The sequence below is a fragment of the Ranitomeya variabilis genome, chromosome 2, assembly GCF_051348905.1.
Source record: "Ranitomeya variabilis isolate aRanVar5 chromosome 2, aRanVar5.hap1, whole genome shotgun sequence".
NCBI lineage: Eukaryota > Metazoa > Chordata > Amphibia > Anura > Dendrobatidae > Ranitomeya > Ranitomeya variabilis.
This window is the reverse complement of record NC_135233.1, coordinates 352,473,745-352,501,646: the sequence shown is the minus strand read 5'-3', so window position 1 is coordinate 352,501,646 and position 27,902 is coordinate 352,473,745. Positions and strand designations below refer to the sequence as shown.

Sequence of the window (27,902 nt, the reverse complement as noted above, 5' to 3'; positions counted from 1 at the left end):
TGCCAGTGCTGTCTGTGGTATCTGTCATTAATTTTGTGCCACAGAAACTATACTGTGATATAGTGGGCCTGATTTTTTCCTGCATTCTCCCACACATAAAGAGGGAGATTTCTATTGCCAGTGTGTGCATCTGCGTCAGTCCTGTTCGTGGCATATCTGCCAGCCTCTTTCTGCCAATCAAACTCTGTAGTGTAATACAGTGGGCCTGATTTTTCCCTGCATTCTCCCACACATAAAGAGGGAGATTTCTATTGCCAGTGTGTGCATCTGCATCAGTCCTGTTCATGGCATATCTGCCAGCCTCTTTCTGCCAATCAAACTGTGTAGTGTAATACAGTTGGCCTGATTTTTTCCTGCATTCTCCCACACATAAAGAGGGAGATTTCTATTGCCAGTTTGTGCATCTGCGTCACTCCTGTTAGTGGCATATCTGCCAGCCTCTTTCTGCCAATCAAACTGTGTAGTGTAATACAGTGGGCCAGATTTTTTCCTACATTCTCCCACACATAAAGAGGGAGATTTCTATTGCCAGTGTGTGCATCTGCGTCACTCCTGTTAGTGGCATATCTGCCAGCCTCTTTCTGTCAATCAAACTGTGTAGTGTAATACAGTGGGCCTGATTTTTCCCTGCATTCTCCCACACATAAAGAGGGAGATTTCTATTGCCAGTGTGTGCATCTGCGTCAGTCCTGTTAGTGGCATATCTGCCAGCCTCTTTCTGCCAATCAAACTGTGTAGTGTAATACAGTGGGCTTGATTTTTTTCCTGCATTCTCCCACACATAAAGAGGGAGATTTCTATTGCCAGTGTGTGCATCTGCATCACTCCTGTTAGTGGCATATCTGCCAGCCTCTTTCTGCCAATCAAACTGTGTAGTGTAATACAGTGCGCTTGATTTTTTCCTGCATTCTCCCACACAAAAAAAAGGGAGATTTAAATTCACAACAAGTTTACATACACCTTCTACCTGGTTGTACAAGACCACATAACGGTTGTTAGTTTGGTTACATTTTTCCAAGAATGAGGAAGTCTGGTGGAAGAGGTCATGGCCGTGGGCGGTCATTGCCAGCTGGTAATGATGGTAGAGGTGGTGGTCGTGGAGCATCAGGTGGTCATGAGAAAAGCAATATAGACCCTAAGACTCGAGTTGTTGAGCCAGCGTCATCGTCTGGCTACACAAGGCCTCGAACACTCCCTTTTCTGGGAGTTGGAAAACGGCTTTTAAAGCAGGAGCAGCAGGAACAAGTTTTGGCTTTCCTTGCTGACTCTGCCTCTAGCTCTTTCGCCTCCTCCTCGGAAAGTGCAAAATGTAAAAGCAGCGCGTCGTCAGTGGATGTTCCCGGTCAGGGACAAGTCGCTTCCTTGTGTTCTTCACCCAGAACAACAGAAAAGGATGCGTCAGGCGACACAACAACAGGTTACTCCATGGAGCTCTTTACACATACCGTTCCTGGGTTAGAAAGGGAAATTGTTAACAGGCCATGCCCATTACAAGATGAATCGGACATGGAGTGCACAGATGCACAGCCACAGCCAGATTATTATGCTGTTCCTTTGACTCAGATCAGAACATGCCCTCGCAGTTTACTGATACAGAATCTGACCCTGATGAGACTATGGAGCCCTATCACGAACGCTCTAGCACCGGCTTACACAGTGACCCAGAGGAAGGTGCACAGGACATAGAAGAGGAGGTCATAGATAACCCAGTTGTTGACCCCGATTGGCAGCCATTGGGGGAACAGGGTGCAGGTGGCAGTAGCTCTGAAGCGGAGGAGGAGCCGCATCAGGCATCAACATCGCAACAGCTTCCATCTGGCAGGCCCATATCTGGCCAAAAACGTGTGGCAAAACCAAAACCAGTTGTAGGACAGCATGGCCATCCGGTTAAAGTAGCTCAGTGTGCAATGCCTGAAAAGGTATCCGATAGTAGGAAGAGTGCAGTCTGGCAATTGTTTAACCAAGATCCAAATAATCAGTGCAAAGTCATCTGTAAGAAATGCTGAAGGACCTTCAGCAGAGGTCAGAATGTTAAAAATCTAAATACAAGTTGCATGCGTAGACATTTAACCACCATGCACTTGCAAGCTTGGACTAACTACCAAACGTCCATTAACGTTGTAGCACCCTCTCACAATGAAGCTAGTCAGCAACGCTACATCCCTTCCCTCACTGTAAGCCCACCGTTTACCACACCACCTGCACTAAATGTGGCGGTTTCGTCGCAAAGCCAAAGCAGTCAGGGAATCACCAGGTTCGTGGTAGGAAACACTGTATGTAGGGCAACAGCAAGAATACCATCACCAACCCTCTCTCAGTCTGCCATGTCCACCAGCACCCCCGCTAGTTCCACCCTATGCAGCTCTCCAGTCCAGCTCACCCTACATGAGACTCTCGTTAGGAAAAGGAAGCACTCATCCTCACATCCGCGCACACAGGGTTTGAACGCCCACATTGCTAGACTAATCTCGTTAGAGATGATGCCCTACCGGTTAGTTGAAAGCAAAGCTTTCAAAGCCCTGATGGACTACGCTGTACCATGCTACGAGCTACCCAGTCGACACTTCTTTTCGAGAAAAGCCATCCCAGCCCTCCACCAGCATGTAAAAGACTGCATTGTCCATGCACTCAGGCAATCTGTGAGTAGAAAGGTGCACCTGACAACAGATGCATGGACCAGTAGGCATGGCCAGGGGCATTATGTCTCCATCACAGCACACTGGGTTAATGTGGTGGATGCAGGGTCCACAGGGGACAGCAATATTGGGACAGTTCTGCCTTGCCCACGGTCTAGGAAACAGTTGACTGTAGGCGTTCGTCCCCCTCCTCCTCCTCATCCTCCAGCAGAAGTGAGAGCTCGTCCACAGACCGCAGTCGCACGACTGTTGTGAATTCCGTTCTTGAACTCCCTCCTGTGGTCATGAATGATACTTCGGCGAGTTCTGTCTGTGGACTCCCTCTGGTGGCTGTGAGTGGAGCTGCTGGTTCTGAGGTCGCTTCCTCAGCTGCTCTCGTTTGCGGCTAGGCTGGCTTCTCTATTTAACTCCACTCAGATCGTTACTCCATGCCAGCTGTCAATGTGTTAGCACTGGTTCAGATCTTTCTCGGATCTTTCTGATGACCTGTCTACTCCAGCAGAAGCTAAGTCCCTGCTAGTTCATTTGTTGTTCATTTTGCACTGAATATATTTCTTAGTACTTGCTAAGTTCTTGTCCAGCTTGCTAACATGATATTGCCTTGCTAGCTGGAAGCTCTGGGTTGCAGAGTGGCACCTCCGCACCGTGAGTCGGTGCGGGGGTCTTTTTGCACACTCTGCATGGCTTTTTGTAGTTTTTTGTGCTGACCGCATAGATCCCTTTCCTATCCTCAGTCTATCTAGTAAGTCTGGCCTCCTTTGCTGAAACCTGTTTCATCCCTGTGTTTGTGACTTTCCTCTTAACTCACAGTTAATATATGTGGGGGGCTGCCTTTACCTTTGGGGAATTTTCTCTGAGGCAAGGTAAGGCTTATTTTCCTATCTTTAGGGGTAGTTAGCTCTTAGGCTGTGAAGAGGCATCTAGGGAGAGTTAGGTACGCTCCACAGCTATTTCTAGTGTGTGTTATAGGATTAGGATTTGCGGTCAGCAGAGTTCCCACTTCCCAGAGCTCGTCCTGTCTTCTAGTTTAACCATCAGGTCATTCCAGGTGCACCTAACCACCAGGTCCATAACACACGACCATTCCATCCGCAGCTGCCACTGTTGCACACGAGGTGTCCCATTATGGAACAGCTAGTGGCAAGGCTGTATAGGCAATTAAGTGTTTGGGCGACAACAGACACACCGCGGAAGTTCTGTCCAAGTTCTTGCAGCAAGAAACTCAGTCATGGTTGGGCACTGTACATCTTGAGGCAGGCAAGGTAGTGAGTGATAACAGAAGGAATTTTATGGCTGCCATAGCCCTTTCACAACTGAAACACATTCCTTGCCTGGCTCACACCTTAAACCTGGTGGTGCAGTGCTTCCTGAAAAGTTATCCGGGTTTACCCGACCTGCTCCTGAAAGTGCGCAGACTTTGCTCGCACATCCGCCGTTCGCCAGTACACTTCAGCCGTATGCAGAGCCATCAGCGGTCTTTGAAACTTCCCCAGAATCGCCTAATCATCGACGTTGCAACAAGGTGGAACTCCACACTGCACATACTTCAGAGACTGTGCGAACAGAGACGTGCTGTTATGTATTTGTGGGAGGATACACATACACGGGTAGGCAGTTGGATGGCAGACATGGAGTTGTCAGGTGTGCAGTGGTCGAAGCTACAAGACCTGTGTCAAGTCCTTCAGTGTTTTGAGGAATGCACATGGCTGGTTAGTGCAGACAACGCCAAAATAAGCATGAGCATCCCCCTAATGCGTCTGCTGATGCAAAGTTTGACGCACATAAAGGAGCAGGCGTCTGCAGCCGAGGACGAGGAAAGCCTTGATGACAGTCAGCCATTGTCTGCTCATGGAAGTCTACAGGACGAGGTGGCGGGCGAAGAGGAGGAGGACGAGGAGGATGATGGGGATGAGTATTTTTTGGATGAGGAAGCTTCTCAGGGGGCAATAGAAACTGCTGGCGTTGCAAGGCCGGGTTCAGGGTTTTTGAGGGAGACAAGTGATGTTGATTTGCCCGAAAGTGCTCCTCAACCCAGCACATGCACTGATTTGACAACAGGAATATTGGCCCACATAGCGGATTATGCCTTGCGTATCCTCAAAAGGGACCCACGCATTATAAAAATGATGACGGATGACGATTACTGGTTGGCCTGCCTCCTTGATCCTCGCTATTAAGGCAAATTGCAAAATATCATGCCACATGAGAACCTTGAACAAATATTGGCAACCAAACAAGCAACTCTTGTAGACTGTTTGATTCAGGCATTCCCAGCACACAGCGCCGGTGATGGTTCTCACACGAGCTGCAGGGCGCAACAGGGCCGAGATGTTAGAGGTGCACAAATCAGAAGTGGCATTGGACAGAGGGGTTTTCTGACCAGGTTGTGGAGTGATTTCGCAATGACTGCAGACACGACAGGTACTGCAGCATCAATTCAAAGTGACAGGAGACAACATTTGTCCAGTATGGTTACTAACTATTTTTCCTCCATTATCGATGTTCTCTGTTATGATGACCTGGTGGTTAGGAGCACTAGGAATGACCTGATGAGCAAACTAGAAATACAGGACAAGCTCTGGGAAGTGGGAGCTCTGCTGACCGCAACCCCTAATCCTATCACAAACAACTAGAAATAGCCGTGGAGCGTACCTGACTCTGCCTAGACGCCTCTTCACAGCCTAAGAGCTAACTACCCCTAAAGACAGAAAATAAAGCCTAACTTGCCTCAGAGAAATTCCCCAAAGAAATAAGCAGCCCCCCACAAATATTGACTGTGAGTTAAGATGGAAGTCACAAACACAGGAATGAAATAGGTTTCAGCAAAGGTGGCCAGACTTAACTAAACAGACTGAGGATAGAAAAGGTATCTTTGCGGTCAGCATAAAAAACTACCAAAAAAACACGCAGAGTGTGCAAAAGAGACCCCCACACCGACTCACGGCGTGGAGGTGCCACTCTGCATCCCAGAGCTTCCAGCTAGCCGGACAAAATCATGATAGCAAGCTGGACAAGAAAAACAGTGGTAAACAAATAAGCTAGCAGGGACTTAGCTTTTGCTGGAGTAGACAGGTCATCTGAAAGATCCAAGAGAGAACTGAACCAGTACTAGAACATTGACAGCTGGCATCAAGTAACGATCTAAGTGGAGTTAAATAGAGCAGCAGCCCAGAACTAAACAAAGTCAGCTGAGGAAGGAACCTCAGAGCCAGCAGCTCCACTCACAGCCACCAGAGGGAGTCCATGGACAGAACTCACCGAAGTACCATTCATAACCACCGCAGGGAGTTCGAGAACAGAATTCACAACAGTTCTCCCTCAACCGTCATTCCCCTTTGATTACTGGGCATCCAAAATAGACACCTGGCCTGAATTGGCCGAATATGCATTGCAGTAGCTTGCTTGTCCAGCAGCTAGTGTGCTATCAGAAAGAGTATTCAGTGCTGCTGGTTCAATACTGACTCGTCTGGCTACCCAAAATTTTGATGATCTAACTTTCATTAAAATGAACCACTCATGGATTTCTAATTATTTTGCCCCACCTTTCCCGGCTGACACCTAGCTTTCCTGAAAAAAGGTCTTGCTTTGGGACTGGTGTTACTGACTGTTCCAATCTCTTAATTTGCAGCTGCTGTTTGTACAGCATACGACATGTTTACACCTCCCTAAATGGCCTAACTCCCCCCACGGGGCCGTGGTCTCGCCACTTGGCGCAAGCACCCGTCAGAGTGTCGTTTGAAGAGGTGGGTGTGCCCACTTTTGGTCGACGGCACTGCCACTGGGTCCCACATAGTACAATGAAGTGTCTCTGGCGGTCAGACACACCATTGTAACATGAGGGGCCCTGGGCCTGTACCGCCGGCCACGAGAGAGTGTCCCCCCCCAGGTCAAACAGTGTTCTACAACTTGCAAAATTATCTCTCACTGCTCCACCACTGTTTAGTCTATGCGCTAAAATCCTTCAATGCCTGGCACTGACAATAACAATTTGTTGACATGTATGATGCTAGTTAAAATAGGCAGGGGCCCTGTCCTACATTTACACCAGTAAATACTTTGCGCCAAATTAAAATGTCTGAAAGTCAGCATAGGAGCCCACCCCTGTACCTAAGTATGCCACCCTTTTTTTTGTTTGTTTTGTTTTTTTTGCGAGACATTAACATCTATTTAGTTTTTGGGAGTTCTTACTGTCTGCGGTCCCTCCTTCCAATTATCCTCCGCTGACCACACCAATGCTGCCTGTGTACCCCTGCCACATAATGGAAGCTGCATAGAGCCTATTTTGTTATTTTAGGCCTACTAAGTCTGTCTGCGGTCCCTCCTTCCAATTGTCCTCCGCTGACTACACCAATGCTGCCTGTGTACCCCTGTAGCCTAATTTAAACCGCATCGAGCCTGCTTTATTATTTTAGGCCTAGGAAGTCTGTCTGCGGTCCCTCCTTGCAATCGCCCTCCGATGACCACAGCAATGCTGCCTGTGTACCCCTGTAGCCTAATTTAAACCGCATCAAGCCTGCTTTATTATTTTAGGCCTAGGAAGTCTGTCTGCGGTCCCTCCTTGCAATCGCCCTCCGATGACCACAGCAATGCTGCCTGTGTACCCCTGTAGCCTAATTTAAACCGCATCAAGCCTGCTTTATTATTTTAGGCCTAGGAAGTCTGTCTGCGGTCCCTCCTTGCAATTGTCCTCCGATGACCACAGCAATGCTGCCTGTGTACCCCTGTAGCCTAATTTAAACCGCATCGAGCCTGCTTTATTATTTTAGGCCTAGGAAGTCTGTCTGCGGTCCATCCTTGAAATCGTCCTCCGCTGACCACAACAATGCTGCCTGTGTACCCCTGTAGCCTACTTTAAACTGCATAGAGCTTATTTTCTATTGTAGGCCTACTACCTGTGTCTGTCTCGGCCAGTCCACTCCTTACAGTTGTCCTCCACTGAACAAAGCTATGCCGCCTGTGTACTCCTGTTACCAATTTTGAACTGCATCTATCCTACTTACTTATTTGTGCCTAGGAACTGTGTAAGCCTCTCATAACAGTTGTCCTCCACCACAGAACCCAGCTATGCCACTTGTGTACTCCTTTTACCAATTTTGAACTGAATATAGCCTTCCTTTTTACTTTAGGCCCACTTCGTGTGTCAGAGCCACTAATTACACATGCCCTCCTCCGCTGAACCATGCTATGCTGCAAGTGTACTCCACTTACCAATTTTGAACTGCATTTTGCCTAATTACTTATTTAGGCCTACTTATTGTGTCTGTCTCCCATTACAGTTGTCCTCCACTGTACAAAGCTGAGCTTCAGTCTTCAGGCTTTCAGCCTATATTATCAGATATTAAACTGCATTTGGCCTACTTGTCTGGTTGGGCCCTACTAACGGAGTCTGCCGCTCCTGGGTTTTCTCCTGTTTGGTTTTCTTGAGCTTCAATCTTCAGGCTCTCATTCAGTAGTTGTTGTTAAAATGTGTGGTTGGGGCCTACTAACGGTGTCTGCCGCTCCAAGGTGTTCTCCAGGTTTACTTGCCTGAGCTTCAATCTTCAGGCTCTCATTAAGTAGTTGTTGTTAATATGTGTGGTTGGGGCCTACTAATGGTGTCTGCCGCTCCAAGGTGTTCTCCTGGTTTACTTGCCTGAGCTTCAATCTTCAGGCTCTCATTCAGTAGTTGTTGTTAAAATGTGTGGTTGGGGCCTACTAACGGTGTCTGCCGCTCCAAGGTGTTCTCCAGGTTTACTTGCCTGAGCTTCAATCTTCAGGCTCTCATTAAGTAGTTGTTGTTAATATGTGTGGTTGGGGCCTACTAATGGTGTCTGCCGCTCCAAGGTGTTCTCCTGGTTTACTTGCCTGAGCTTCAATCTTCAGGCTCTCATTAAGTAGTTGTTGTTAATATAACACTGCTGTTGGCCTACTAGTGTGGTTGGGGCCTACTAACGGTGTCTGCCGCTACAAGGTGTTCTCCATGTTTACTTGCCTGAGCTTCAATCTTCAGGCTCTCATTAAGTAGTTGTTGTTAATATAACAGTGCAGTTTTCCTACTAGTTTGTTTGGGGCCTACTAACGGTGCCTGCCGCTCCCTTGTGTTGTCCTTCACTGTACAAAGCTGAACTTCAGTCTTCAGGCTTTCGGCCTATAGTATCAGATATTAAACTGCATTTGGCCTACGAGTTTGGTTGGGGCCTACTAACGGTGTCTGCCGCTCCCTGGTGTTGTCCTCCACTGTACAAAGCTGAGCTTCAGTCTTCAGGCTTTCGGCCTATAGTATCAGATATTTAACTGCATTTGGCCTACTTGTCTGGTTGGGCCCTACGAACGGTGTCTGCCGCTCTTGGGTTTTCTCCTGTTTGGTTTTCTTGAGCTTCAATCTTCAGGCTCTCATTAAGTAGTTGTTGTTAATATAACACTGCAGTTGGCCTACTAGTGTGGTTGGGGCCTACTAACGGTGTCTGCCGCTGCTTTCTGTTCTCCACTGAACAGAGCTAAGCTTCAATCTTCAGGCTCTCATTAAGTTGTTGTTTATATAACACTGCAGTTGGCCTACTATTTTGGTTGGGCCTAGTAACGGTGTCTGCCGCACCTTGGTGTTGTCCTGTGTTATTTTCCAGAGCTTCAATCTTCAGGCTTTCGGGCTATATTTGTAATATTAAACTGCATTGGGCCTACTAGTGTGGTTGGGCCCTTAAAATGGTGTCTGCCGCTCCTGGGTTTTCTCCTGTTTTGTTTTCCCGAGCTTCAATCTTCAGGCTTTCGGCCTTTATTTGTAATATTAAACTGCATTGGGCCTACTAGTGTGGTTGGGCCCTTAAAATGGTGTCTGCCACTCCTGGGTTTTATCCTGTTTTGTTTTCCCGAGCTTCAATCTTCAGACTTTCGGCCTTTATTTGTAATATTAAACTGCATTTGGCCTACTAGTGTGGTTGGGCCCTTAAAACGGTGTCTGCCGCTCCTGGGTTTTCTCCTGTTTTGTTTTCCCGAGCTTCAATCTTCAGGCTTTCGGCCTTTATTTGTAATATTAAACTGCATTGGGCCTACTAGTGTGGTTGGGCCCTTAAAACGGTGTCTGCCGCTCCTGGGTTTTCTACTCCACTGAACAAACCAATGCCGCCTGGTTAGTCCTGTTGGCAATTTTGACCTGCATTTAGCCCACTTTATTATTTGGGTCTATATCTGTGTTTCATCCTCATCCTGCTCATTGCCCAGCCAGTGCTAGATGAGTCTTGTGGTACATTGACCCAGACCACTACATTCCCCTTGCATGCTACACAGCCACAATCTGACCCTGCTGAAAGTCAGGTTCCCCTTCCCGCATACTATACCACCTTACACAGGGACAAAGAGGAAGGTGCAGATGAAAGTGCAGGTTCCTTCATCAGGTTGGGGGGGCATACTCGTTGGCGACGTCACAGGCACAGGGTCCCTCAGAGTATGCAAAAGTGTCGCTGCCGGTGGGAGGCGCCCCCGCCGTGCAAACACACCGCCGTACTTTGAGGGGCCCTGTGCCAGTGCCAATGCGAACGAGTGGGCCCCCCCTGCTTGCTCAAGATCACAGCACTTGCAAACTTGAAATACTTACCTCTCACTGCTCCACCGCCATGACGTAGTCCACGTTTCCTGGGCCCACTAAAAACTTGAACCAGCCCTATCCCCCACAACTTTAGCCAAATGACCCCCAATTTCCAATGCCTAACTATTATTATAAAGTAAATTAAGATTGACAAGCTTCAGTAACAAGAATTGATGTTTTTGCCATTAAAATGGGCACTCTAGGTGTTTTCCTGGCCCCCACTCACTGCCGACTATGCTTCTCTATTGACTTACATTGGGTTTCGTGTTTCGGTCGATCCCCGACTTTTCGCGATAATCGGCCGATTGCACTCGACTCGACTTTTGAGATAGTCGGGTTTCGCAAAACCCGACTCGACCCCAAAAAAGTAAAAGTCGCTCAATCCTAGTACTGAGCAGTGTAGCTGTGAATGAGTAGGAAAGCAGGAGCAGGGGTCAGTTTGTGCATGTGCCTCCATCTCTTTCTTTCTACTCCTACCTCCTCCTGCCTCTCGCCTCTCTATATACCTCTATGTGAGCTGGCAGTCTATCTTTGTTAGCCCCAAAATAGATTCTAGCTAATTTTTATAGGTAATGAAGGGTTCAAGAGAGAGAAGGAGGCGATAAAAAGTGTCTCACAGGTTCTGAAAGAACCTTAGATCTCTGATAAGTAATTATACTATTGAATTAGTATTATTTGGTACTTGTATTCTTGAGTTATGCAAAGATTCTTGAAACAACAGTGACCCTTTAAATCTATAGTGAACAGCTTCCAAATTCTTTCTCAACCCTGCTGATTATGCAATCTATTAAGAATCCTGGTAAAATGTATTAAAGGTACAGATTGTTCCTAAACCTAGCCAAGGGCTGATCAGAACTAACATTAGAGGAATCAAAAAATGAAAGATGGAACTCATTATACTCCATAAGAGAGAGATAAGATTTTCTAATGGCTAAAACTGTGGCATTGTAAGAAGAACTGTTGTGATCCAGGCACAAAGAAACTTCCTATTTTTATGTGCGCCATAAGAAGCGAATACTTCCGCTCAGAGACTTGGAAAATCCCAGTTTGTGATTGTGAATATATTCTAAAATTGGAAAAAAATGCCGTTTTGGCACTAGATCTCAAGAAAAAACATGAGGATATAGGACCATTATTCACTACGGGGCAATTGAAAATGGGATTCCCAGGAGCATAACACAACTTCGGCCAAAACCAGAAGTCAGTGAAAAATACAGAAGTGGTGCATGTGTTTCTATAATACTTTTCCTCTAAATAGTTCCACCTCTGGTTTTGACTTACAAATACTGATGTAAAATACTGACCAAATACTGAATGTGTGAACATGGCCTTATTATTTGGCATTGTATGGCTGTTTGAAGCCTTGTTACCAAGTAGCTGCTTTTTTCTTCTCCATACCTACCTATGCTCAGAAATAAAAACAAGATATTATGGAACAGACTTTTTTTCTGGACATAAAGACCTTTTTTTATTGAGTATTTATCATCAAAGAGCAGCACTCAGTTCAGCTACAGTGTCTGTAATAAGTAACATAGCCTGATTTTAGTGGCAATATTAGGCGGTTCCTTATAATTTATGCCATATAATTTACTAAATGTGACAGCACAAATTGTTCCAGAATTGTAACCCATTTAGCTTGACAAATCTATACCATTGTATTTCCAGTAAACAGATAAAATATAAACAAAGCTACTGTATTTTGTGCTTAACCCTTTAATGCCAAATTACAGATGTAAGGAAAACACGCGCACAGAGAGGACCAGGGGTTATGGATATCTCCCCACCGTCACCAATATGTGACGATGCTTACACAGGCACAGATCTTTGGCGCCCCCTAACCCTCTGGTCAAAAAGGGAACTGCACCTAGGATAAGTAGTCGCCGGAGATGCTGCCCTGTACGTACTGCTTATCTGGACACTCTGTAGTATATATATCACCAGTCCTAGGCCGGTAATATATATTTAAACCTCCGATCCATCACTGCCAGGATCACCCAATAACAGCAGAATGGTAATCTGCCACCAGTTTCTCATTAGATATAAGCCCCGTTCGTTAACAAGCTTATATCGGGTCAGAAACCAACCCCAGGTAGCGTATAAGTACTAGCCAGTTTCACGAACGTGGAAAATCGGGTTTCAAGATAAAAGAGCAGCCCAAAATTAATTAATGCCAAAAGGCACACAAGATACTACAAATATATACAAAGTAATAGACAGAGATTCAGTGTCAGACTGGAGCACCTTGGGCCCTCAAGAGAAAATCATTCTTGGGGTCCACTATGTAGCTACATAGAAATAAACATAAGACCACCTATTATGCGGTAAAATACGCTAATAACAAGGTATAATATAAGGTAGCACACGTCTTAATTATGTAGCAAGGGTTGGGGTAGCCCCCCTCATTGAATATAATGTAGTCCCCCTTATAGGATATAATGTAGCCTCCCTCATAGAATATAATGTAGCCTCCCTCATAGATTATAATGCAGCCCCCTTATAAAATAATGTAGCCCCCTCACGAATATATAATGCAGCCCCCTCTCATAGAATATAATACAGTCCACCTCATAGAATATAATGCAGCACCCCACAAAATAAAATGCAACCCCCTCATAAGGTATAATGCAGTCCCTGCCATAGAATATAATGTAGCACCCACATATGGTATAATGCAGCCCCCCTCACATAGTATAATGCAGCCACCCCATAGAGTATACTTTTTTCCACGATTTAACCCTTAAATTTAATAGCTACAGCGCCAAAATTTTGCACATACACACTACTAACATTAGTAGTGTGGAATATGCAAAAAAAAAGGGATATGATATGGTTTACTGTATGTAAACCATGTCTCATATCATGTCGGGTTTAGGCAGGAGAAATGAAAAGCCGGCAATTGAATTACCGGCTTTTCAACATTATCGCGCTGAAGTAAATATACTGTATATATATATATGTGTCTCTATGACATATATATACAGTGGGGCAAATAAGTATTTAGTCATTCAGCAATAGTGCAAGTTCCACCACTTAAAAAGATGAGAGGCGTCTGTAATTTACATCATAGGTAGACCTCAACTATGGGAGACAAACTGAGAAAAAAAAATCCAGAAAATCACATTGTCTGTTTTTTTATCATTTTATTTGCATATTATAAATATTGGAAAATAAGTATTTGGTCAGAAACAAAATTTCATCTCAATACTTTGTAATATATCCTTTGTTGGCAATGACAGAGGTCAAACGTTTTCTGTAAGTCTTCACAAGGTTGCCACACACTGTTGTTGGTATGTTGGCCCATTCCGCCATGCAGATCTCCTCTAGAGCAGTGATGTTTTTGGCTTTTCGCTTGGCAACATGCACTTTCAACTCCCTCCCAAGGTTTTCTATAGGGTTGAGATCTGGAGACTGGCTAGGCCACTCCAGGACCTTGAAATGCTTCTTACAAAGCCACTCCTTCGTTGCCCTGGCAGTGTGCTTTGGATCATTGTCATGTTGAAAGACCCAGCCACGTTTCATCTTCAATGCCCTTGCTGATGGAAGGAGGTTTTCACTCAAAATCTCATGATACATGGCCCCATTCATTCTTTCATGTACCCGGATCAGTCGTCCTGGCCCCTTTGCAGAGAAACAGCCCCAAAGCATGATGTTTCCACCACCATGCTTTACAGTAGGTATGGTGTTTGATGGATGCAACTCAGTATTCTTTTTCCTCCAAACACAAGTTGTGTTTCTACCAAACAGTTCCAGTTTGGTTTCATCAGACCATAGGACATTCTCCCAAAACTCCTCTGGATCATCCAAATGCTCTCTAGCAAACTTCAGACGGGCCCGGACATGTACTGGCTTAAGCAGTGGGACACGTCTGGCACTGCAGGATCTGAGTCCATGGTGGCGTAGTGTGTTACTTATGGTAGGCCTTGTTACATTGGTCCCAGCTCTCTGCAGTTCATTCACTAGGTCCTCCCGTGTGGTTCTGGGATTTTTGCTCACCGTTCTTGTGATCATTCTGACCCCACGGGGTGGGATTTTGCGTGGAGCCCCAGATCGAGGGAGATTATCAGTGGTCTTGAATGTCTTCCATTTTCTAATTATTGCTCCCACTGTTGATTTCTTCACTCCAAGCTGGTTGGCTATTGCAGATTCAGTCTTCCCAGCCTGGTGCAGGGCTACAATTTTGTTTCTGGTGTCCTTTGACAGCTCTTTGCTCTTCACCATAGTGGAGTTTGGAGTCAGACTGTTTGAGGGTGTGCACAGGTGTCTTTTTATACTGATAACAAGTTTAAACAGGTGCCATTACTACAGGTAATGAGTGGAGGAAAGAGGAGACTCTTAAAGAAGAAGTTACAGGTCTGTGAGAGCCAGAAATCTTGATTGTTTGTTTCTGACCAAATACATATTTTCCACCATAATATGCAAATAAAATGATAAAAAAACAGACAATGTGATTTTCTGGATTTTTATTTCTCAGTTTGTCTCCCATAGTTGAGGTCTACCTATGATGTAAATTACAGACGCCTCTCATCTTTTTAAGTGGTGGAACTTGCACTATTGCTGAATGACTAAATACTTTTTTGCCCCACTGTGTATATATATATATTCACGAAACCCGACTTTGCTAAAAGTCGGCGACTTTTGAAAAGTGCCAATCTGTTTCGCTCAACCCTAGTTCAGACTTTCAGCTTTCATTTGAGGGAATCAACCTTGAAATTGGATGAAGGGTTTAGGAGTTTCAGCTCCTTAACATGTGCCACCCTGTTTTTAAAGGGACCAAAAGTAATTGGACAATTGACTCCAAGGCTATTTCATGGACAGGTGTGGGCAATCCCTTCGTTATGTCATTCTCAATTAAGCAGATAAAAGGCCTGGAGTTGATTTGAGTTGTGGTGCTTGCATTTGGAAGGTTTTTCTGTGAAGTAAACATGCGGTCAAAGGAGCTCTCCATGCTGGTGAAACAAGCCATTCTCAAGCTGCGAAAACAAAAAAAAAAACAACAGAGAAATTGCTACAATATTAGGAGTGGCAAAATCTACAGTTTGGTACATCCTGAGAAAGAAAGAAAGCACTGGTGAACTCATCAATGCAAAAAGACCTGGGCACCCACGGAAGACAACAGTGGTGGATGATCGGAGAATAATCTCCATGGTGAAGAGAAACCCCTTCACAACAGCCAACCAAATGAACAACACTCTCCAGGAGGTAGGCGTATCAATATCCAAATCTACCATAAAGAGAAGACTGCATGAAAGTAAATACAGAGGGTTCACTGCACGGTGCAAGCCACTCATAAGAATCAAGAATAAAAAGGCTAGACTGGAATTTCCTAAAAAACATCTAAAAAAGCCAGCACAGTTCTGGAAGAACATTCTTTGGACAGATGAAACCAAGATCAACCTCTACCAGAATGATGGAAAGAGAAAAGTATGGTGAAAGCGTGGTATAGCTCATGATCCAAAGCATACCACATCATCTGTAAACCACGGCGGAGGCAGTGTGATGGCTTGGGCATGCATGGCTGCCAGTGGTACTGGGTCACTAGTGTTTATTGATGATGTGACACAGGACAGAAGCAGCCGAATGAATTCTGAGGTATTCAGAGCCATACTGTGTGCTCAGATCCAGCCAAATGCAGCCAAACTGATTGGTCGTCGTTTCATACTACAGATGGACAATGACCCAAAACATAAAGCCAAAGCAACCCAGGAGTTTATTAAAGCAAAGAAGTGGGATATTCTTGAATGGCCAAGTCAGTCACCTGATCTCAACCCAATTGAGCATGCATTTCACTTGTTATAGAGTAAACTTCAGACAGAAAGGCCCACAAACAAACAGCAACTGAAAACTACCGCAGTGAAGGCCTGGCAGAGCATCAAAAAGGAGGAAACACAGCGCCTGGTGATGTCCATGAGGTCAAGACTTCAGGCAGTCATTGCCAACAAAGGGTTTTTAGCCAAGTACTAGAAATGAACATTTTATTTAAAATGATTGAATCTGTCCATTTACTTTTGGTCCCTTTAAAAAAAGGGTGGCACATGTTCAGGAGATGAAACTACTAAACCCTTCATCCAATTTTAATGTGGATACCCTCAAAGCTGAAAGTCTGAACTTCAACTGCATCTGAATTGTTTTGTTTAAAATTCATTGTGGTAATGTCTATAACCAAAATTAAAAAAATGTTGTCTCTGTCCAAATATATATGGACCTAACTGTATGTGATTCATCTTGCTTTGTTGGAAATTATTAGATGGATAGACTAGCACAAATGGCTTACTGACCCTCCTTTAATATAATTAAATCACTTGAATTTATTGCTTTAAGAAGTCTAGTGATGTAGGGAGTCATTACTTATTGGAAAATCCTGTATTTACATACTTACTCCGAACCTTACAAGCACTAACCACATGAACATTTTTTTCAAAAATTGGATTTTATTAATGTAGATTCCTCCATTGTCCTAACTTAGCAACAAGAAACCACCTTATCTAAAAGAAAATAATATTGTACACATTTATTTTGGCAAGAATATTCCTGTGTTTGCAGAACTATTTGGTGCATAAATTTTAAAGAGTTTGTTCTACAGTGTTTAATAAAGATTCTTGTAATTTTTAACTTGCTTGGCATCTGCTTCCTATGTATTTATAGGTATAATATTTAATGTGGAAGAGCCATTAATGGCTAGGTCAACTTTTGTTTATTTTGTTTAAGTCCATCGAGTTCAACCCATAGCCTAACATGCCCTAACATGTTGATCCAGAGGAAAGCAAAAAAAAACCCATGTGGCAAACAGTAAGCTCCACATTGGGGAAAAAAATTCCTTCCCGACTCCACATACAGCAATCAGACTAGTTCCCTGGATCAACGCCTTATCAAGGAATCTAGTGTATATAACCTGTAACATTATACTTTTCCAGAAAGGTATCCAGTCTCTTCTAAAATGTTAGTAATGAATCACTCATTACAACATCATACGGCAGAGAGTTCCATAGTCTCACTGCTCTTACAGTAAAGAATCCGCGTCTGTTATTATGCTTCAACCTTCTTTCCTCCAGACGTAGAGGATGCCCCCTTGTCCCTGTCTCAGGTCTATGAGTAAAAAGATCATTAGAAAGGTCTTTGTACTGTCCCCTCAAGTATTTATAGACTGTAATAAGATCACCCCTTAGCCTTCGTTTTTCAAAATTAAATAGCCCCAAGTGTAATAACCTATCTTGGTATTGCAGACCCCCCAGTCCTCTAATAACCTTGGTCGCTCTTCTCTGCACCCGCTCCAGTTCAGCTATGTCTTTCTTACACACCGGAGACCAGAACTGTGCACAGTATTCTAAGTGTGGTCGAACTAGTGACTTGTATAGAGGTAAAATTATGTTCTCCTCTTGAGCATCTATGCCTCTTTTAATACATCCCATTCTTTTATTTGCCTTTGCAGCAGCTGCCTGACACTGGCCACTGAATGTGAGTTTGTCATCCACCCATATACCCAGGTCTTTTTCATTGACGGTTTTGCCCAGTGTATTACAATTAAGCACATAGTTATACATCTTATTACTTCTACCCAAGTGCATGACCTTACATTTATCCCCATTAAAGCTCATTTGCCATTGATCAGCCCAAGCTTCTAGTTTACATAAATCTTCCTGTAATATTAAATTGTCCTCCTCTGTATTGATTACCCTGCAGAGTTTAGTGTCATCTGCAAATATTGAAATACTACTCTGTATGCCCCCTATAAGGTCATTAATAAATATTCTACAAAGATGCGGGCCTAATACTGATGAGTCGCCCGCCTGGGCAGTGGGGTACTCAGTACCGGGTCCGGTCGCACTTAAAGGGGGATGTCGCGGTGGCTGCGACCTGGTTCGTGGCCCTGGGCGCTCAAGCTGATGGGGGAAAGGTCTTTTAAGGGGTTTGTAAAGTTTATATAAGTTTGTGACGCCACCTGTGGTTCTCGGTCAATAGGACCGACGCTGCTTAAAGGGGTCCTCTGGGGTGATGCTGTTACAGCAAGATGGTTACGCTTCCCATAGCTGAAGTGGGGTCCCCAGGGCTCCCAAGGTGAATTGGCAAGGATGGTGTATGCTGACAAATAAGTGGAGGACACAGAGTTGTTAAGTCTTTACCTGGTTTACTGGCAGTAGCAGGCCACAGTCCAGGGTACCAGGGACAGGTGGTGATAAGGTCCGGCCGGCCTGGAGGCAATAGTGGATCTCTCTCCCAGGTGAGGTCCATAAGCCTTCCTACACGCGCTAGTGTGAGGTCCCTGCTGCCTGTGGCTTCCATGCAAAGTCCTCTCTCTCCTGTCCTGGAGTTACCTGTATGGTGGGCAGCTTGAGCCATTTTATAGGGTCTCTACCATGACCCGGGCTCTTCAGGTGCTACTTCACCTTCGGGCGTGGTGTTGGCAATTAACATACAGTCCTATGCCCTCTTGTTCTGCCGTATGTCCTGGAGTACAACATGACCTTGGGCTCCTGGTGCCCGGCTTCTGTGCTCTGGCTCTCTGAGCCCCTTTCCTTCTCCACTGTGCTCCTTTCCTCAGTAGCTCCACCACTTTCAACCCCTCAGGTTCTTCCTCTCTCCTGGAGCTGCAGCTCAATCCTGGCTGCCAGCTCTGCTGTCTGTTCTCTGTTCCAGACTTCCTTCTCTATCACTGTCTACTCCAGACTAACCTAACTCCTCCTGACCAGAACACTTAAAGCTGGGGGAAGCTCCCCTGAATCCTGGTCCTGAGCTACCCCTTCTGGCCTGGATTCAGAATGTGTTGAATGTGAGTGCGTTACCTGGTAAAGAGAATCCTCCTTGCCTCCAAGCATGATATCACCCTCCCCGAAGGAAAATCAACATCACTGTAACAACCAGTTACCTGGGGTGTTACACTGACCCTTGTGGTACACCACTGCTAACCGCGACCCAGTCCTAGTGTGCTCCATTAATAACCACCCTTTGTTTCCTATCCCTGAGCCAGTTCTTAACCCACTTACACATATTTTCCCCTATCCCCATTGTTTTCATTTTATGTATCAACCTTTGTGTGTCACCGTATCAAAAGCTTTTGAAAAGTCCATATACACTACTTCCACTGCGTGTCCTTGGTCCAGTCCGGAACTCACCTCTTCCTAGACGGTCCCTACAAAAACCCCTGCTGATATTGGGTCATGAGGTTATTCCTCTTCAGATACTCCAGCATAGCATCCCTTAGAATGCCCTCCAGGATTTTACCAACAGTAGAGGTTAAGCTTACTGGCCTATAATTTCCGAGTTCAGGTTTTGTCCCCTTTTTGAATATTGGCACCACATTTGCTATACGCCAGTCCTGTGGCACAGACCCTGCTATTATGGAATCAGATTAAAAATAATGGTCTATCAATGACTGTACTTAATTCCTGCAGTACTCGGGAGTGTATCCCATCCAGGCCCGGAGATTTGACACCTTTAAACCGGGGTCACACTACAGCGTTATACGGACGAGTGCTACGTGATAAAAAAATCGCATAGCACTCGGACCAATGTTAATCTATGGGGCAGCTCTCATCATCTGTTTTTTTCTTATCCGTATTATACTTGCGAGTGAAATCGCAGCATGCTGCGATTGTCCGAGTATCTCAGCTGAGAAATGCCAATGCAAATCTATGGGTGTGAGAAAAAAAATCGCACAGCACACAGACCATGCGTGTGACTTGCGAGAAATTCTCAGGCAATGGGCAGGTGACAGGAAAGGCTCAGCCATTATTTGCTCATTTTGAAAGTGTGTGACAAAATCTCACCATACGACTGACATACGGATGACACACGGATACTTTTTTGAGAAAAAAACGCATCCTGGCTTTGCACACGGATGACATACGGATCACCATACGAAGAACATTTGTGCAATTCTCGGCAGACAAAATCGGACAGATTTTTTTATACATTGTGTGTGACTGCAGCCTTAGTGATTTTTAGATGCCGCCGTACTTCCTGCTGGGTTAGGCAGGTGACACTTATTGGAGAATTTTTGTTATCACTGATCATATTGTCTGCCATGGGATTTTCTTGTGTAAATACTGCTGAAAAAAAGTCATTTAGCATATTGGCTTTTTCCTCATCCTCATCCACCATTTCACCCAGACTATTTTTAAGGGGGACAACACTTTCATTTTTTAGTTTCTTACTGTATACTTAGGTAACGAATATTTTGTAATTATTTTTACTCTCTCTGGCAATGAGTCTCTCTGTCTCAATCTTTGCTGCCTTGATTTACTTTTTACAGAATTTATTTAATTTTCTGTATGTATTTAATGCCTCATCACTACCTACTTGCGGGAATTCTCTAAATGCTTTCTTTATGCTATGTTTATTCCCATACGGTATCCCATACTGTCACCCCCCTCCAGCCGTTATAAACTAAAAGAGCCACCTTGTGCAGCAGTAATGCTGCAGTCTAACAAGGTGGCTCTTTTAGTTTTTGATTCAGTTATTCCCTCAATAAAGCGTTTTAAAATTTGTACAAAATAACCTGTCCTTAGACCTGGAGGCGGTCCGAAGCCTCCTCTGTGAATCTCCCAACGGCCGTCACTCTTCTCTTCAGGGGCGATTGTCGCCGCCCCCTGAGCGCTGTTTCTTCTTAAATCCGGCGCCTGCGCTGTGCGTGCCTGCCTGGGGCAGGCGCAGTCTTCATTGTCCGTCATAGGTCAGATGCAGGGTGCCTGACTGCGCCTGTGCGGGCAGTGTGGCCACCCTGTTGCTGAATCCCCGCCCCGCACTGTGTTATTCATTATGCACAGTGCGGGGCAGGGGGTTCCTGGGCATGCGCACTGCGCTGTTCAGACGCTCCCCCAGCTCAGACGCTCCCCCAGCTCCCCCGCCTTCCAGCGTTGTTATTTGCGGCTGCTTCATTCCAAACGCTGGCAAGGAAACCTGTATATTACGGCAACGCTGGAAGGCGGGGGACCGGGGGAGCGTCTGAACAGCGCAGTGCGCATGCCCAGAAACCCCAGCCCCGCACTGTGCATAATGAATAACACAGTGCGGGGCGGGGATTCAGCAACAGGGTGGCCGCACTGCCCGCACAGGCACAGTCAGGCACCCTGCATCTGACCTATGACGGACAATGAAGACTGCGCCTGTCCCAGGCAGGCACGCACAGCGCAGGCGCCGGATTTAAGAAGAAACAGCGCGCAGGGGGCGGCGACCACATCCCCAGAAGAGAAGAGTGACGGCCGTTGGGAGATTCACCGAGGAAGCTTCGGACCGCCTCCAGGTCTAAGGACAGGTTATTTTGTACAAATTTTAAAACGCTTTATTGAGGGAATAACTGAATCAAAAACTAAAAGAGCCACCTTGTTAGACTGCAGCATTACTGCTGCACAAGGTGGCTCTTTTAGTTTATAACGGCTGGAGGGGGTGACAGTGGCCCTTTAATGAGGATATTCTCTGTTGCCTCCATTATTTTTGGAGACTTATAACAAACCACATCCGTAATTTATTATATTTCCCCTTTCCCCTTATCTCCACCAGGTATGGACTGGGACTGAAATTCAGCACTGGCATTTGCAATCACATAAGCCCATGTTGTCCCTGTCTCCAAGCAGCAGATCCCCGGGGACATATTATATATTATAATATAACCCTGGATGGAGGAAAGCAAGATTTACTAAAAGACCAATATTTCTAATGATACCCGTGGCAGGCTGAGGTAAATGATTGAGTCTGAGACTTTGTGCTCCGTCACAACTGCTAACAGTATGGGAGTCTTGAGAACACCGATTCCATTAACAATGTAGCAGACAAGCCATCCCACGACCAGACAGGCCCTTCTGGAATTTGCCAGAATTGCCAGATGGCCAGTTCGGCCCTGATCTGAACCCACAGGGACTCTACGTTTTCATTAGATTCACCTATATTATCACGCTGGATGGGTTTTAAGGATGATTTCAGATATCAACACACACACACCCTTGCTTATTTGTACGGTCATTTCTGAACAGACTATAGCCCTGTAAATTAACAGCCCAGACATGGCTCTCTTCCACCCATGTCTGTAATTGTCAGTATCTGTATTATCCTGTATATATACACTGCACAGTACCCCTTATCCAGTCCTGTATACTGGGTGTAATTCTCAGTATCTGCATTATCCTGTATATATACACAGTACAGTACCACTTCTCCTGTCCTGTATACTGGGTGTAATTCTCAGTATCTGCATTATCCTGTATATATACACTGCACAGTACCACTTCTCCTGTCCTGTATACTGGGTGTAATTCTCAGTATCTGTATTATTCTGTATATACACTGCACAGTACCCCTTCTCCTGTCCTGTATACTGAGTGTAATTATCAGTATCTGTATTATTCTGTATATATACACTGCACAGTACCACTTCTCCTGTCCTGTATACTGCATGTAATTACAGTATCTGTATTATTCTGTATATATACACTGCACAGTACCACTTCTCCTGTCCTGTATACTGTGAGTAATTCTCAGTATCTGTATTATTCTGTATATATACACTGCACAGTACCACTTCTCCTGCCCTGTATAATGGGTGTAATTCTCAGTATCTGTATTATTCTGTATATATACACTGCACAGTACCCCTTATCCAGTCCTGTATACTGGGTGTAGTTCTCAGTATCTGCATTATCCTGTATATATACACTGCACAGTACCACTTCTCCTGTCCTGTATACTGTGAGTAATTCTCAGTATCTGTATTATCCTGTATATATACACTGCACAGTACCACTTCTCCTGTCCTGTATACTGTGAGTAATTCTCAGTATCTGTATTATCCTGTATATATACACTGCACAGTACCCCTTATCCTGTCCTGTATACTGTGAGTAATTCTCAGTATCTGTATTATCCTGTATATATACACTGCACAGTACCCCTTATCCTGTCCTGTATACTGGGTGTAATTCCCAGTATCTGCATTATCCTGTATATATACACTGCACAGTACCACTTCTCCTGATCTGTATACTGGGTGTAATTCTCAGTATCTGTATTATGTATTGTGATGCCGCGATCACTAACGGGTTGGGGAATACTCACTTGGCAACAGGATAAGTGTAGACAGGCACGGCTTTTCACATAAACAGTCCATGTGGTTTATTATACACTTAGCATAAACCACTGTAGGCCATGTTACAGATCACAGACATCACATAGTCCTAAGCACTTCATTGTATATGGCTTTGAAACGCAGTCACTAAACACTCCGGACCTCTTTATCCAGTTATCGTGGGTGACTGCACATCGAACAGTTAATTAATGTCCATGGAACACAACATGCACCAACACAAGACATTAGGTTGCAGTCTCTAAACATGATGGACCTTACTCCGTCCAATTTACATGGGAGACCACACAGTTCCCCATACTCTGGGTTACCTTCTGGGAGCTCCTGCTCCACATGCTGACTTCTGTCAGTACTCTCTCCTGGGGAAGCTGCCGAACTGGGATCACCGTCCCTGTGACTAGTGCACTTCCGAGAGTGCAGATCCTCAGATGGATGATAGCTTACCCAATGCAGTGCCACCACAGACTCTGCACACACGACCTCTCTGTGCACTATTCAGGAAGTCCGTCCCCGCCTGGGACCGTCCAACACACAGGCCTCCAGGTCCAAGGCCTCCCCATGTGCTCTTCAGGGATCCAGTCCAACTCCCAGGACCTCCTAACACAGACGCCTTCCAGGACCTGATACACGGACCAAACAGGTCCATACATTCTCCAACATGTGACCACCATGGTCACATTATATACTTGTAACCACTCCCATAGGTGGGAGGTGTGTGTGGTTAGTCAGACCCACCCAGCTTATTAACTAACCCTATAAGCGTCCCTTTAAAGTAATCAAACACTTGTGGAACTACAGGTCCTAGAAAAACATTACTTCAGGCTTACAGAGCAGACTCCCTCTGTGACACATACTGGCCATTTACAATCATGCCTGCAACTGCCATGCATTCCCATGGCCTCAGTACGCCTCCGTGCGTATTCTAAGAAGAACATGCAGTGCCCCATAGCTGTAACATGGGGCCACTGCATCACAGTATATATACACTGCACAGTACCACTCCTCCTGTCCTGTATACTGGGTATAATTACAGTATATGTATTATTCTGTATATATACACTGCACAGTACCACTTCTCCTGTCCTGTATACTGGGTGTAATTCTCAGTATCTGTATTATTCTGTATATATACACCTCCCAGTACCACTTCTTCTGCCCTCTATACTGGGTGTAATTCTCAGTATCTGTATTATTCTGTATATATATACACTGCACAGTCCCCTTTATCCTGTCCTGTATACTGGGTGTAATCCTCAGTATCTGTATTATTCTGTATATATACACTGCACAGTACCACTCCACCTTTCCTGTATACTGGGTGTAATTATCAGTATCTGTATTATTCTGTATATATACACTGCACAGTACCACTTCTCCTGTCCTGTATACTGGGTGTAATTATCAGTATCTGTATTATTCTGTATATATACACTGCACAGTACCACTCCTCCTGCCCTGTATACTGGATGTAATTCTCAGTATCTGTATTATTCTGTATATATACACTGCACAGTACCACTTCTCCCGTCCTGTATACTGGGTGTAATTCTCAGTATCTGCATTATTCTGTATATATACACTGCACAGTACCACTTCCCCTGTCCTGTATACTGGGTGTAATTCTCAGTATCTGTATTATTCTGTATATATACACTGCACAGTACCACTTCTCCTGTCCTGTATACTGGGTGTAATTACAGTATCTGTATTATTATGTATATATACACTGCACAGTACCACTTCTCCTGTCCTGTATACTGGGTGTAATTCTCAGTATCTGTATTATTCTGTATATATACACTGCACAGTACCACTTCTTCTGCCCTCTATACTGGGTGTAATTCTCAGTATCTGTATTATTCTGTATATATACACTGCACAGTACCACTTCTCCTGTCCTGTATACTGGGTGTAATTATCAGTATCTGTATTATTCTGTATATATACACTGCACAGTACCACTTCTCCTGTCCTGTATACTGGGTGTAATTATCAGTATCTGTATTATTCTGTATATATACACTGCACAGTACCACTCCTCCTGTCCTGTATACTGGGTGTAATTATCAGTATCTGTATTATTCTGTATATATACACTGCACAGTACCACTTCTCCTGTCCTGTATACTGGGTGTAATTAATGTATCTGTATTATTCTGTATATATACACTGCACAGTACCACTTCTTCTGGCCTCTATACTGGGTGTAATTCTCAGTATCTGTATTATTCTGTATATATACACTGCACAGTACCCATTATCCTGTCCTGTATACTGGGTGTAATTCTCAGTATCTGTATTATTCTGTATATATACACTGCACAGTACCACTCCTCCTGTCCTGTATACTGGGTGTAATTCTCAGTATCTGTATTATTCTGTATATATACACTGCACAGTACCACTCCTCCTGTCCTGTATACTGGGTGTAATTCTCAGTATCTGTATTATTCTGTATATATACACTGCACAGTACCACTTCTCCTGTCCTGTATACTGGGTGTAATTACAGTATCTGTATTATTATGTATATATACACTGCACAGTACCACTTCTCCTGTCCTGTATACTGGGTGTAATTCTCAGTATCTGTATTATTCTGTATATATACACTGCACAGTACCACTTCTTCTGCCCTCTATACTGGGTGTAATTCTCAGTATCTGTATTATTCTGTATATATACACTGCACAGTACCACTCCTCCTGTCCTGTATACTGGGTGTAATTCTCAGTATCTGTATTATTCTGTATATATACACTGCACAGTACCACTCCTCCTGTCCTGTATACTGGGTGTAATTACAGTATCTGTATTATTCTGTATATATATACTGCACAGTACCACTTCTCCTGTCCTGTACACTGGGTGTAATTCTCAGTATCTGTTTTATTCTGTATATATACACTGCACAGTACCACTCCTCCTGTCCTGTATACTGGGTGTAATTATCAGTATCTGCATTATCCTGTATATATACACTGCACAGTACCACTTCTCCTGTCCTGTATACTGGGTGTAATTCTCAGTATCTGCATTATCCTGTATATATACACAGTACAGTACCACTCCTCCTGTCCTGTATACTGCGAGTAATTATCAGTATCTGTATTATTCTGTATATATACACTGCACAGTACCACTCCTCCTGTCCTGTATACTGGGTGTAATTCTCAGTATCTGTATTATTCTGTATATATACACTGCACAGTACCACTTCTCCTGTCCTGTATACTGGGTGTAATTATCAGTATCTGTATTATCATGTATATATACACTGCACAGTACCACTTCTCCTGTCCTGTATACTGGGTGTAATTACAGTATCTGTATTATTCTGTATATATACACTGCACAGTACCACTCCTCCTGTCCTGTATACTGGGTGTAATTACAGTATCTGTATTATTCTGTATATATACACTGCACAGTACCACTTCTCCTGTCCTATATACTGGGTGTCATTCTCAGTATCTGTATTATTCTGTATATATACACTGCACAGTACCACTCCTCCTGTCCTGTATACTGGGTGTAATTCTCAGTATCTGTATTATTCTGTATATATACACTGCACAGTACCACTTCTCCTGTCCTGTATACTGCGTGTAATTATCAGTATCTGTATTATCATGTATATATACACTGCACAGTACCACTTCTCCTGTCCTGTATACTGGGTGTAATTACAGTATCTGTATTATTCTGTATATATACACTGCACAGTACCACTCCTCCTGTCCTGTATACTGGGTGTAATTACAGTATCTGTATTATTCTGTATATATACACTGCACAGTACCACTTCTCCTGTCCTGTATACTGGGTGTAATTCTCAGTATCTGTATTATTCTGTATATATACACTGCACAGTACCACTCCTCCTGTCCTGTATACTGGGTGTAATTACAGTATCTGTATTATTCTGTATATATACACTGCACAGTACCACTCCTCCTGTCCTGTATACTGGGTGTAATTATCAGTATCTGTATTCTGTATATATACACTGCACAGTACCACTCCTCCTGTCCTGTATACTGGGTGTAATTATCAGTATCTGTATTCTGTATATATACACTGCACAGTACCACTCCTCCTGTCCTGTATACTGGGTGTAATTACAGTATCTGTATTATTCTGTATATATACACTGCACAGTACCACTCCTCCTGTCCTGTATACTGGGTGTAATTCTCAGTATCTGTATTATTCTGTATATATACACTGCACAGTACCACTTCTCCTGTCCTGTATACTGGGTGTAATTCTCAGTATCTGTATTATTCTGTATATATACACTGCACAGTACCACTCCTCCTGTCCTGTATACTGGGTGTAATTACAGTATCTGTATTATTCTGTATATGCATCTGTATTGGTTTATTATTTTCTATATCCCTATGGGCAAATAAAACAAAATCTTGAAAACTTGTTTAAAAGCGTTATCACAAGTTTGAAAGGTATCCCCTATCCTCTGGATAGTGGATAACTCTCCAACTGCTGGGAATCCGACCTCTGGGACCCCCAAAATCCCGAGAACCAGAGCTCTGAAGAACACCATGTAAATAGATCTGTAGTCGATCATATCACTGTTGAACCATTTACCTGTGGCTCTTCAAGTAACTCCTCCAAG

The 27,902-nt window shown here is 44.3% G+C and overlaps 1 long non-coding RNA gene across 1 annotated transcript in view; it reads left to right on the top strand.

The window, feature by feature from the left end:
• LOC143805870 (uncharacterized) overlaps positions 1-27,902 on the top strand; it is a 144,083-nt gene that overhangs the window by 111,999 nt on the left and 4,182 nt on the right. The gene's annotated exons all lie outside the window — the stretch shown is intronic.